This window comes from Arachis stenosperma, chromosome 5 (assembly GCF_014773155.1).
Source record: "Arachis stenosperma cultivar V10309 chromosome 5, arast.V10309.gnm1.PFL2, whole genome shotgun sequence".
NCBI lineage: Eukaryota > Viridiplantae > Streptophyta > Magnoliopsida > Fabales > Fabaceae > Arachis > Arachis stenosperma.
The window spans coordinates 123,376,415-123,391,450 of record NC_080381.1 but is presented as its reverse complement, the minus strand read 5'-3'; positions in this window follow the sequence as shown (position 1 = coordinate 123,391,450).

The following is a 15,036-nucleotide window of genomic DNA, read 5'->3' as shown; positions in this document are numbered from 1 at the left end:
CATTAGGTGATGCCGAGACATGGCCTTCATATGAGGGACCCACATTGGTCTCTAATCCCGCCCTGAGGCGAACATCGAAGGGTCGCCCGAAATTGACCAGATACTTGAATGAAATGGACTCACGCGACATGTGTGGTCCTCGGATATGTCGTCTCTGTAGTGCTCAGGGTCATAGTTGGAGTCGATGTCCTCAACGTGCTGGACCGAGTGGTGCGGGAGTTTAGGGTTTTATTTTCATCGTATTTGTATCTCTAAATTTGCAATTTGTCAATTGATTTTTTTTATCTTAGTCGTGTTTGTATTTTCAAATCTGAGATTATCCATTGATGTTTAACACCAAGTTAATATAAACATTTACTGCCATCGTGAAGCAAATATACAAAAGATTAAGTACGAATTACATCGGTCAACATACAGAACATTAAATACGAATTACATTAAACCTTAGGAATAAATCTAAAAAACCCAACCCAATGCTCACTTCCTACGAGCCATCCAGTTCAGTGCCTTACCCATCATGCCCTGACCGGGCCACGACGAAGTATACCTATCAGGTGGATTTCGCTCCGTCCGTAGGTCATATGGGTGCCCTGGATCCCGGTCATCTGCACTTGGAGCGACCGACCCACCTGTCTCTGCCGGACGGGCCGACCCACCTACCTTTACTGGAGCGGATGCACCGGGGTTGTACTCGTCAACTAATGTGCATGTCCGCCGAAGGAATCCACTATCACATGACGCACCCGCTGACGAGTGGTCGGAAGCATGACCCCGCAAACCATGCGTCGTACCGACTGATGCCCCATGTGGATCAGCCGACCCTGACGGTGAATGCATATCACTAAAATCTGACCAACCACCCAAACTAGCGTTGGCCCAATTCTGTTGTTTCTGATCTCCGTGACTGCCGGCGGAGAAGTCAAACCAATCATCACCGACTGGAATCGTCAGTATGGGATGACGCAACTGGCTGGACTGGCCCAGGTGGCTTCCCTGAGGGTGTTGGCTGTGCTGAGAGTGTTGAGAGTGGTGGCTAGATGCACTGTGGTGACTGTGATGGCTACCATGACTCTGGTCCAGTGGTTGTGGTACATAATAAGGAAACGATTCAAACACTACATGCTGAGGTGGGGGCTGAGGTGCAACTGGGCCCTGAGGAACATACTCCGACAATCTCAGCATATGTTCGAACGAGCGCACATACCAATTCCGATACTCCCAGGTCGGTGTAAAGTCCCAGGTCGGAAGGGGGTGTAGATCCCGCAGTCGAGTGTTTCGCCTGTTGCCCCACTCCACTATCCATGGCCCATGCAAAACTGTCCAATCATGAAGCTGCACTCCGCGAAGAGCGAGGCAATGCTGGTCTAGTGGAATGTCCCTTGCTCCTAGCGGAGGAGGCTGTGCGAACCCAAACTGACGCATCACTCGGTCCGCAGGGTGCCATTCGATACACTCGAACGACAACAACGGAGCAACGATATCACACATATCAAGATGTCCATGTAACTCACCGGGTATGATCATTCCTTCATACGGCTGCCACTCAAACTGTCACATATAATTCGTACGTCATAACACTAACATTAATGTTTGAAAATAGGAATCACACGAACCATAAATATTTACCTCCTGCATGTAGTTTATATCATACCTAAAATTCGCTACGGTCTTTGCTAACCACGATGTGGTCCGTTCCGAATGACTCCACCTGATACATCATACGTTGAAAAAATTTACATAAGTAACTGTAAATAAAATATGCATAGTGAATATAATATCCGACAAGAACCATAAATATTTACCTCATGACAACTGTTATCTCAGCAGGTGGAAGGGTATGTCTCGGTACCGGCGCAAGACACGGCATTCGCTCCCATGCCCAAACAAACAACAGATTAAGAGGACCATTCATCTCCTTCGTATCATATCGTGATGCACGGTATAGTGCTTTGTAAAGATGTGCAAGACATGCTGACCCCCAACTATAAGTATGGATCCGTTCGAAATCGTGAAGCAACGGTAGATACTTTGCATGGGCGTATGCGGTCGACTTATCTGTGAATAAGGTCGACCCTAATATAGAGAAAATCTGACATCTGACGTATCTCTTTATGGACTCTTCACTGTCCAACGGCTCCGCATCTCTGATACGTCGAACCCAACCAAGCTTTCTATAGGATTTCGAATTACGACTGAGTACTGGTTCACGTCCAAATACTGCCATGCTCTGACTTTGAATGAAGTCATTACTACTGTCAGTCCATCCACTCACAGGTTCTCCATCGATAGGTAAGCCAAATATATGTGCGACATCTTCCAATGTCACTGTAACCTCACCCACCGGCAACACAAAAGTGTGAGTCTCCGACCTCCACCTTTCAACCAGAGCAGCTAATAAAGGGTGAAATTCTCTTATCACCCAAATCCTCGATACGTGGTAGAATCCCGTGGCGCGTAAGTAATTTTTCACCATCGGGTTCCATGTCTGTGGCGGATCCAGTTTACGCACCAACAAATTCCTGTTGGACTGCATTAACAAAAATATATTTGTTAGATAAATTATAAATATAAATTTATTAAAAAACAAATATTGACATATTTATTTATTTTAATATTTTATTTATTAAAATCATTAACGTGGTAATATTTACTATTTAAAAAGTTTATGCATATATTTATTAGTATACAAACCGTTTAAATAGATATATGTATATATATTATTATTGTTATCAATATTATTATTATTATTATTATTATTATTGTTATTATTATATTTTTAAATTAATATAAATGAATGACCCAGGCGATATTTTTTTCTTCGTGCGTAAAAAATATATATTTTTTCTAATATTTAAAATGCATATTTTCTAATATTTATTTATTTATTTATTTATTATTTTAACATTTATTTATTAAAATTTTGAATATTTGCAACATACCACCAATTTATTTACAGATTTATTTTACTATATTATTTTTATATTTTATGGTAGAAAAAATATATTTTATTATAGAATTTTTATTATATCATATAATATACATTTTATTATAGTATTTTTATAACATAACATTAATCCAAAATTAACAGAAAAATAAAATTATATTCTAATATGTTAAATAACAAAAAAAAAACAGAAATTTAACACACAATAAAAATATAAATTACCAACTTACATAAATTGGATGATCCAAATAATTTATAATATGTTCCTCCAGAGTACAATAATTACGAACCATTTTTAAAATAAATACAAAGTATTTTTTTTCTCCTATTTTCCAATCTTTCTCTTTTTTCTACGACAACCTCCTTCCCGGCCTATTTGTTGATTCGAAAACCCCTTGGTAGTGAAACACACTTCTTTCTTCTACTCTCCCTAACACTTCTACTCTCCCTAACACAACACACTACTACTATATGACCAAGGGTGCTGGCTGTGAGGCTCTTTATAAAGAGCTTGCTTGCTATTTACCGGGGTGGAAGACTGTTCCCTGCATGGAGGTAGCAGTCAACACGCCCCCGTGGTGCAGACCGCATTGGAACTCCGCGACGCCAGCTCCTCCATGCCCCCCATGTGGTGCTTGGCTTCCTGCATGCGTGCCGTGTCACCACGCCCCCTGCGGGTGTTGGGCTTCTGACACGCGGCTGATCAGCAAGGACAGCATGCCCCCTGCGTGGTGGATGCTTCCTCCATCATCCGGTAAATCACCCCACTCCCCCATAACCTGCAAAAACACCAACACCTTTTCCATAACAAAAATAATTTCCGACTTTTTTTTTCATCAATCAAAATGTCAATCTCAATCTCAATCTCAATTTTTTCTAGCAATTCTTTGATTTCCCTCAACCACTACTTCACCGATTTTCCTTTATTCGAATTCGATTCACAGTCTCAAGTGATCTTGGAATCTAACCTCGAAGCACCCAAAATCCTGCCTCAAAATAATCCCTAAATTGAGACGAACAAGGCTCATGCCTCAATTGGAAATTGTCGCTGCAAATCTTGCTCCTGAGGCTGTGAAACCATTCGTCCAACAGTAGCAGCAGCAACAACAACAACAACTGAAACTAGAGAAGAAGTGTTAAAGAGGTGTTCGATAGTAGCATCTTTTAACTTCGGTTTCAAGGAGAAACAAGTTCCTTACTGGTTATAAACGCGAATTGAATTACTTACAAAATAGAACATAGAAAAAATTAAAATGATAGGCAAGAGAAGATAAAAAAAAAATAGAGAATTGCACTTTGGTGATAGTAGAAGAAAAGAGTCATAAAAAACTTAATATTAACAGACAAACTAACATGAATGTGTGCCTATGATATACATCATTATAATTGAGTACAACCGGACGTGTTAATATCATGAGGAGGGTGCAACTATGCTGTTCCGTCCAAGGTCAAGAACTAAGCTCAATGGGATGCTTTCATTTCTGTCTTTGCCATGGTTATTGTGAATACAATGTGCAAAATGAACATGGCCATTAACATGTCCATGACAGTAATCGTGATTGGAATTACTGAAATTCACATTAATAACATGATGTCCAATATTATTGCCCTTTGTGCATTCAGAATGAGAATGAGAACGAGAATGGGAGTCTTTGTTTGCGATGAAGTGATGACGGACAAAAGGGAAGGGGAAAGGGAAGGGAAGGTGGAGGGGATGGTGGTAATAGAAAGGGGTTGTGGCGGCGGAAAAGGGTGAAGGATAGAGACAGAGGAGGAGGGAGCAGCGATTATATTGTTTGGGTTAGGAATTAGGTTTGGAGATGAAGGGAGATGAGAGGTGAGAGGTATTTATGGAATTGTAAAAAAAATTTGGTCATTTTTGTCGAACAAAATATATCTTATATAGGTATAACTTTAGTTTTAATTTTTCATGGTCAATTTTGTCAGCGTTCAAATCTTTTATGGTCAAAAATAGCTATTTACTCTTTTAAACCCTATACAGCTAAACTTGTTACTAATTATTGATATTATAATCAAATAATTTAGTCAATTAGTTGATAGTTATAAATTAGGTTAGATTAAATCAGTTAATTAGCGGTTAGATGTCAATTAGGTTAGATTAGAATTAATTATGAATTATTATGTTTTATCTTTAGTAGGTATTATAATGATTAATAAATGTATATAAATATATGAGCTGAGGAGTAAACCTAAAGCTTTTCACATTAAAATTACTGTCAACATATGGTATCAGAACATAGGGTTCTTTGTTTTTTAGCCATTTTTTTATTTTTCAGCCACCATTTTCTATGGTATTTTATTAGTTTGCTGCTCTTATCTGAAATATCAAGCCTATAGCCAATGTCAGAAGGTTCCAACCATTCTATCATTATCTTATTTAAACTATCTATTTCAGTCTCTATTCATTTTCCATCTTTCTTCTTTTCAAATTTTTTTTTGTGTTCCCATCATTTTCTTCCTTGTGAACCATCTTTTATATATATATATATTCTTTTTGTATAACTTCTAAATATTAAAATTAAGCGTTTTCTTAAAATTTAGAATGTCCAGTGCTAGTACAAATACTCCAGTAGAAGATGCGACAACCCTAAATATTCATCCTAAATTGTCTAATATTGTATCAATTACTTATGACTTTTGTGGTATTCCTACAATTACATCTGAAAAATTGAATGATAAAAGCTTTTTTGGATGGTCAGCATATGTTGAATTATGGTTCATAGGTCAAGGTCTCTTAGACACTAAATCTACCAATGAAATTTCTGAAGAAAATAGAACTCAATGAAAAATATTTGACTATCAATTGTGTGCATTATTATGACAGTCAGTTGATCCTACATCTTAGTTAATTTAAGGTCTTTTAAGATCTATTCTTCCTTTTGGAAAAAGACTCAAAACTTATTTGCAAATGATATTTAGCGCCTATATGATTCTGCTTAGAAATGGGTTTTTCTTAAGCAGATTGATCATGATATGACCATTTTTGTTACTTTGGCCCAAGCTACAGTGGAGGAGTTAAAATTGTTTCTACAAGCCAACACTCTAGAAGCCTTCAAGACAAAGCTGAACAATTAGTATATGGTAATGGTTTTGCATGCAATGAACCCAGATATATACATTCTCAAATTTAGTTGAAGTCGCTGCCACGATGACTGCATCAGGTTTTCGTGGTGGTCGAAAAACTCGTAGAGCTTAAAGAGGACGTAGAAGTCAAGTGGGCCAATGCCCCGATCATCCCCAATGCTCCTACTGTAAGTGAATTGGGCATATTAAAGATACATGCTATTCTCTTCATGGATTTTCTAAGAAAACTGTCAATGTTTTTCAGATAGGATTGGACCACAATGAAGATAAAACAATTGATGCACCTTCTAGTAATCAACCAATTGCCATTTCTCCAATAGAATTTAATGAATATCTTTAGCTGTGGGCAGCAAAATAGAAGCCATCTCTTGATACCACTATTACTCACTTGAATCATTTTACAGCATGCATATCTCAATCTGGTAATACTTCAAGTTCTTGGGTAATTGATTTGGGTGCCTCAAATCACGTTGCTGATAACAAATCCCTATTTACCTCTCTTTTTTCACCTACATTTTCTAAATTTATTACTTTAGCAGATGGCTCCAAAGTCGTTGCCACAGAAGTTGGCTTTGTCTCACCTACTGAATTTGTGTCATTAACCTCCGTTTTCTTTATCAAAAACTACCCTTTCAATTTAATTTCACTCAACAAGCTTACCCAATCTCTTAATTATTGTTTTGTCACATTTGATGTTGATTCCTTTATTATACAGGATCGTCGTACGAGAAAGACAATTGGTGCAGGATATGAGTCACAAGGTCTCTATCATCTTGAGTCAACTTATTCCGTAGTATATACAGTTGTTGCATTACCTAATCTCCTCCATAACCGGTTAGATCATCCAAGTCTATCAAAACTTAAAACTATGGTTTCTACTTATGCTAAGTTAGAATCTTTGAATTGTGAATCCTGCCAACTTAGAAAGCATGTTAGGTCTTCCTTTGTTAATCATAATAAGGATCAATACGAGTCATCTCTTTTTTCTCTTATTCATTTTGGTATATGGGGTCCTAGTCATGTGTCTTCTTCGAGCTTTAAGTATTTTGTTATTTTCATTGATGATTTTTCTCGTTGTGCTTGGTTATATTTAATGAAAGATCATTCTAAACTATTTTCCATCTTTACTTCCTTTGTTGCTGAAATTCAAACACAATTTGATACAACTATTAAGGTTCTTGTAGCAACAATGCTAGAGAATATTTTTTTCAAATATTTTTCTTCTTTTATGACAGCTCATGGTATTTTATACGAGCCCACATGTCCCCATTCACCACAACAAAATGAAGTTGCTAAAAGAAAAAATAGACATCTCATTAAAATAACCTGTACTTTATTGTTACATTCTAATGTACCTATATGTTTTTGGAGAGATGCAATCTTAATAGCTTGTTATTTAATTAACCGTATGCCATCCTCTATTTTCAATAACTGAGTTCCTCATTTCATTTTGTTTCCTATGGAAAAATTGTACCATGTTCCTCCTTGTGTGTTTGGGTGTAGTTGTTTTGTTCATGATCTCTCTCTTGGTTAAGATAAGTTATCTACTTGGTCTATTAATATATTTTTCTTGGGTACTCTAGGCTCCAAAAAGGGTAAAGATGTTACTCTCCTGTTACTCATCATCACTATGTTTCTGCTGGTGTGACCTTTTTTGAAGACACACCATACTTTACCTCACATGTTGACTTTAATGTTGTCTCACAAGTTCTTCCAATTCTTTATTTTGGTCCACCTTTATTGTCCTTACTAGAAAATTCAACAACCACTATAAATGGTCCACTAATGCTGAGATGGTAGAGGATAGTGACACATGTTCAACTCCTTTGGTTTCCCTTACTACGGATCAAATTGTATCTATTGATGAGCTTCCGATTGCTCTTCGGAAAGGTAATCGTAATACGAGAAATTCTCATTCAATTTATAATTTCTTGAGCTTTCATCAATTGTCCCCACCATACTATGTTTTTTTTCCACATTATCTTCTATACCTACGTCTAAGTATGTCATGAAGGACTCTCTCATCCAGGATGGAGATAAGCTATGATTGATGAAATGAATGCTCTAGAGTATAGTGGTACATGAGAGTTGATTCGTCTTCCTCCAGAAAAATCAGTGGTTGAGCCCCGATGGGTGTATGCTGTTAAGGTTGGAATTGATAGTTTAATTGATCGTCTTAAGGCTCGTTTGGTTGCCAAGGGTTGCAGTCAAATATATGGGCAAGATTATCAAGAAACTTTTTCTCCGATAGCAAAGATTGATTCTGTTTGCATTTTCCTTTGTATTGCTATAATATGTCATTGGCCATTGTATCAATTAGATATCAAGAATGCTTTTCTTCACCGAGACCTTGATGAGGAAGTACACATGGAGCAACCACCTAGATTTGTTGCTTAGGGAGAGTCGGGATTGGTTTGCAAGTTGAAATGCTCCCTTTATGGGTTAAAACAATCTTCTCGAGCTTGGTTTAGCAAATTCAGCTCTGTTATTCAAAGATTTGGCATGAAAAGAAGCGAATCTAACCACTTAGTGTTCTATCAACACAACTCACATGGATAGTGCATCTATTTAGTTGTTTATGTGAATCATATAGTCATCACTTGTAATAATCATAAAGGGATAACAAAGTTAAAGAAACATTGTTTCATCACTTTCAAACTAAGAATTTAGGTAAACCCAAGTACTTCTTTGGTATTGAGGTTGCTCAATTTAAAAATGGAGTTGCTATATCTCAACAGAAATATGTCCTTGATATATTAGAAAAAACAGGTTTGGTGAATTGCCAATGTAATGACAGTCCAATAGATCTTAATATTAAATTACTACCTAACCAAAGGGAACATTTTTCTAATCCTGGGAGATATCGAAAGAAAAACTGAACTATACCTCACTATTATTAGACCAAATACTTCATACCCTGTTAGTGTAGTGAGTCAGTTTATGCAATCTCCTTGCATTGATCATTGGGATGCTGTAATGTAAATTGTAAAATATATTAAGAATGCCTCAGGCCAAGGATGATTATACAAAGATAAAGAAAATGCCAAAGTCATTGGCTATTGTGATGCCGATTAGGCAGGTTCTTCTATTGATAGATGATCTACTTTTGGATATTATGTCTTTCTTGGTTTCCCTTATATTTTGGAAAAATCAGAAACAAAGCATTGTTGTACAATCAAGTGCATAAACAAAGTATCACACCATGGCATTAGTGGCTTGTGAGTTAATATGGGTCAAGCAATTCCTCTCAGAGTTGAAGTTCGAGATAGTTAACTAAATGAAGTTATATTGTGATAATCAAGCAGCACTCCACATTGCATCCAATTCAGTATTTTATGAAAGAACTAAACACATAAAGGTGGATTGTCATTTCATAAAGCAGAAGGTTATATCTAAAGAAATTGTCACTAAATTTGTTAATTCAAGTGAACAATTGGCTGATATTCTCACAAAGTCTCCTAAAGATCCTCGTAGTAATTACATTTGTAACAAGCTTGGTGCATATAATATATATGCTCTAGCTTGACGGGGGATGTTGATATTATATTCAAATTAAATAATTTAATCAATTAATTTATAAGTGTCAATTAGGTTAGATTAGGTCAGTTAATTAGCTATCAGGTGCCAATTAAGTTAGATTAGAATTAATTATGAATAATTATATTTTATCTTTAATTTATATTGTAATGATTAATTAGTATATATAAATATATGAGCTGAGAAGTTTAGAAACCTCAAGTTTTTCACATTAAAATCACTGTCAAAATAGTAATATTATTTTATTTGTACAGTCATTCTCATTGATAGTTTTTTAAGATAAAAAATTTACTTATAGAATTTATAAAGATGTTGTGCCTTAACATGCGGTTGGGTGGAAAAGTTAAGAGATGTGGAATAGTGATTTCTTGCAATTAGCTAGAAGCAAAGGATTTTTTTTTCTAAATACAATTGAAGATTTGTTTTCCTTTAAAAAAAAGTCTTGAATACCTTTTCTCACTCTCAGTAGTCAATATTTAGTAACTTTTGCTTATATTCCCTTTGTCTCTTGAGAAAAATTTTTCTTAAAGTGATATTCTTATACACACCAATTCTGATTCTTCAAACTTCATACATATGGAATTTGCCTCTTCTTTTGCTTCAATCTCACCACCACCAACCACTCCTTTTTGCAGTTACACATACCAAACCTACACCCAATCTCAAAAATTAAAACTTTTCTTAAATCCCATTACAAAAGTTATAATCTTTTTTTTCGTACAATTAAGGTAGAGAACAAGGAACAAGTGAAGAATAAAGAAAAAGCTGTAGCAAAGTTCAAGTAAATATCTGAAAGGTATGATGTTAAGTAACCCAAAAAAAAATCAGATATTTGAAGAAGAGTTGCAGTCAAAGAAAAGTCACACCTTATTGCATGGTGCGAGTTGCAAGCACCTGTCACAACGGACACATGGCGGCACACAACCATCTTGTAGGGTGCGAGATACCTTTGTTAGTAGCATGCTCATTGTGAGATGCTGTGGTGCTCATATCCACTGTTAATCACTCATATCCCCCATAGCCGTGTACAACACCAATAAGGGAACCATTTTAAAATTAAATTCTAATTTTTTTCAACTGAAATCATTTTTGTTTTGTGCTGCTTGGAGACTCGGAGGTATAGCTCGACTATGAGAAAGAGAGCTCTCCGAACTTCTCTGAACACCAGGCGAGCGAACACCTATAAAAAGGATTCCAACGTTCAAGTCAATAAAAGAATCAACAAACTATTATTATCGAATGAATATTTGAGCTTATAGTGAATTGCTGAGTTGTGTTTTATGATATATCTTTTCTCTGCGATATGTGTTTGGATATATAATTAAAATCAGGCATCAAATTATTAGCGTAGTTGAAAAGTGGACTTTGGCTAGAAATTACCTACTCAGAATTGATCTCTAAGTTATAATCGGTTACCGAGCTTATAGAAAACAGAACACAGCCCCCAAGCTTGGCCCATTTGTTGTTTTTTTTTTTCAAATAAGCAGGTTGAGTTTCATAATATATCGATTAACCCTATAACTCGGAGACATATGCTATCCCCAAAGGTCAACATGTGTTTTGACATGCATGGAACAAACATTTGTTAGAGGGTACTTACTTGATGTAATTTAATTGACATGACTCATGGATTTTTCTCAAGGAAATCTGGGTCGTTGATTTGTGCGAAATGGATAGTTTACGAGATGGCTTGATGTTTGGATTTTATTGTTTGGGGGTCGTATATGTGAGTAGTGGTAATAATGAAGTAAACCATTTTGTGTAGGGGAGAGTTAATAAAGGGGAAATAGTTGGAAGTGGAAAGGTTGATAAGTTTTGCGACTTTTCGGAAAAGAAAAAAAAGAACCAAAAGGTCAGTTTTCTTTGTATTACACGTTTTCATCTTTGTTTTCTGGCTCATTTTCTCTATCGCTGTCTCTGTGTCTTCTTTCAAATTTATTTTGTTGTTTTGGGTGGGCTATGTCGAAAGACAAAGGAAAACATGTGTGATCAGGTGACAGTTCATATGGTTGGATTAAAGCTGATGTGAGATATCGTAGTTCTCTTTTTAGTGATACTGAGCCTGTCTCTAGTTTAAATGATGTTTATTAGGGGGGTAAAATGGAGCTAGGGTTGAGATTTTGTGCTGTGGAGTAAATGACAGAATGTGTGATAAGAGCGAAGATTGGACTTACATTTACATTTATACATGCATGTTGATCGAACTAAGCATGAGGTTGCTGTTTACATATTGAGTATGCGGTGATATATCAACTTAACTATGGTGCCATCCTAATTACATCTGAATTATTGGGAATTTGTGAATGCCTTTGAAGTGTTAATGGATTATCTCAAATATTCTATCTCCGTAGATGTCTTTTTTGCTTTATTTTAGGCGAAAGGTGTTCGTCGTGGCCTGTGGGTGAATCTTAATTAGTAGTCACTTAGGAAGGTCAATATTTGGTTTGTATAAGTCCTCCTATAAGGACTTCAAATACATGTTTGTGAAAGTTTGGTCAGTAGAGACTGAGTTTTCTTTTACCTTTTTGAAATGCTGGAAGAGAGATTCCTTTGTATTGGTCATCTGAACCAAATCAAATTCTAGATGTAAAGAAAATGAGTAAGAGGCATGGGTTGTTTTTAAAGTTCTTGATGGTGGTGTTTGAAACTAGGAAATTATTGTCTGTATTTGAACTATTATAGTATGACATGGATTGGGATGTTGTGGCAAAGCATATAGGTAAGTGATGTCTTTATATTGTGTTAGGATGTTTTTATGACGAAAGTGATTGATGCAAATATGTTGCTACTGCAAGAAGCAGGGAATCAAGTCTGACCACCCCTGGACTAAAAGCTTTACTAAACAAGAAAAAGAAAGGCGAAAAGGAGATATCATCCACAAACACAGACCAAGAAGGGGGGGGGTTAAAGTAGTATAGGGAAAACTCAGCCGAAACCGATTATTATAAAGAAAAGAAAAATGTAGCATGGGAAGTCAAGGGAAGAGCCTTTAGTCGTCTCTCCACCGAGGGAGGGTGGAAAAATATATAGCTCGGTTGAAAGCATTGCGGCGTATGAACGACAAAAGAAATTATACGAGTATTCCTTGGAGGTGGATCGTCTTCACCATGGTTCGAGCATTATTCGTTTTCTACCATAGCTGATGACTTTGCCCAATCTCCTATTGATGTCAGCTTGATGACAAAGACTGAAAAAATTGGGGTCAGCCAATATCTCCAAGTATGACATTGCTCTATATTTATTTCATTTATCTGGTTGGGACTTGTTTTGTAGCTATGTAGGATGATTTTTGCAGGTGATTGGTGTGTGTTTGCTATCAATAGGAAGGACTTAAGAATTGACATTAATGAAAGAAAAGTATGAGGTAGATGAAATTACCAAGCTTCAGAGCGTGCTGAAGATTAAGGATGAGTTGTTGAATAGTTCGATAGAAGATTTAAAAAACAGAGAAAAGGAGTTGAAATCTATTGAGAAAAAAAATGGCTTTGCTAGAAAAGAAAGTGAAGGAAGGTGCTGAGGAGAAAGAAAGATTGGTGACCCAAGTTAAGGATTTGGAGGCTTCATTATCTGCCAAAGAAAATAAGGTATACGAGATTTTACTCAAGGATTTGATTGTGCAGTATTAGCACGATGTGTGATGGACGTTACGAAGGTCGCCATAAATGGCGAATTGGTTGATGATGAGGTACTAGAAGAGAGGATTGACGATAATATTGTTGAGCAACAAAATGATTGAATTGTAATAGTTTTAGTAGATTTATGATCATTTTGAATTTGGATGTGCTGACTATATAGGTTGGTTTAGATTGTTATATGACTGTTATTTAGTGCATCGAGATATAGACCTTGGTTTTAAAAATGGATGTTTGAACTTTGCAGTAGGTATTGCAGTTGGTTTATGATTGCTATGATTGCCAAAAAGGGTCATGGATATTATTAAAGGTTAATCCAAAAAATAGCAAAGGTACAAAACAAATTTATTATGAAATGTGTTCCCGCTATAGTAGCAGACGGGAGGCAGGATCCATCGTTAAAACCCCTCTAATAAAAAATCTAGGGTGGAAAAAAAATTGGAGTAGGAAAAAAATACATCCGCAAACCTCCCTTTTAGTTTACTTAATTGTAATACATCTTCAATGAGGACACATTTCATGTTCCACATATATTGGATTATTCTAAAGTTTCTAGTTTGTAATCCCCCTTGCCAAGCACTTGTCTAACCCAGAGAAGGCCTTTCCATGTGGCTGCAAGCTTTCCTTGTCCCCTTAGTTTCCTTGCCTCTTTGGTTTTTTTAAGTACAAGGTCGTGAATTCAAAAATAAGGGTTTGACTCCTTGATTGTACTTGTTTTGGATGAAGAGTTATATTGACCGTTGTCACAATAATGCAATATCTCTGCCCTCCTCAATTGTATCCAACTCTGATCGTCTTAAGGAAAAGGAAAGATTGTTGACCCAAGTTAAGAATTTGGAAGCCTCATTATCTACCAAAGAAAATGAGGTATACGAGGTTTTTACTCAAGGATTTGATCGTGCAGTATTACAAATTAAGACTTTGTTCTCTGAGGTTGATGTTAGCGCGATGGACATTACGAAAGTTGTCATAAATGGCAAATTGGTTGATAATGGGGTACTAGAAGAGGGGATTGACGATAATGTTACTGAGCAACAAAATGATTGAATTGTAATAGCTTTAGTAGATTTATGATTATTTTGAATTTGGATGTGCTGACTACGTAGGTTGGTTTAGATTGTTATATGATTGTTATTTGGTTCATCGAGATATAGACTCGGTTTTAAAAATGGATGTTTGAACTTTGTAGTAGGTATTGCACTATGTATTGTTGGTTTATGATTGCTATAATTTTCAAAAAGGGTCATGGATATTATTGAAGGTTAATCCAAAAAACAACAAAGATACAAACAATTTTTTTTATGAATGTGTTTTTGCTATAATAGCAGGTGAGATGCATGATGCCTCATTAAAATCCCTCTAATAAAAAGTCCAGGGTGGGAAAAAATTGGAATAGAAAAAAAGTACATCCGCAAACCTCCCTTTTAGTTTACTTAGTTGTAATACATTTTCAATAAGGACGCATTCCATGTTCCATATACATTGGATTCGTCTAAAGCTTCCAGTTTGTTAGCCTCTTGTCGAGCACTTGTCTAACATGGAGAGGGCCTTCTCATGTGGTTGCAACTTTCCTTGCCCTCTTGGTTTCCTTGCCTCTTCGGTTTTTCTAATCACGTGGTCATGAGGTCGGAAATAGGAGGTTGACTCCTCGATTGTACTTGTTTTGGACGAAGAGTTATATCAACCGTTGTCGCAATAATGCAATGTCTCTGTCATCCTCAATTGTATCCAACTCTGATCGTCTTTTGTTGTTATTATCGTCATTGTTATAGTTGTCGATTCTAAGAGATTTTTGTGATATCTCTGTAGGAAGCATTG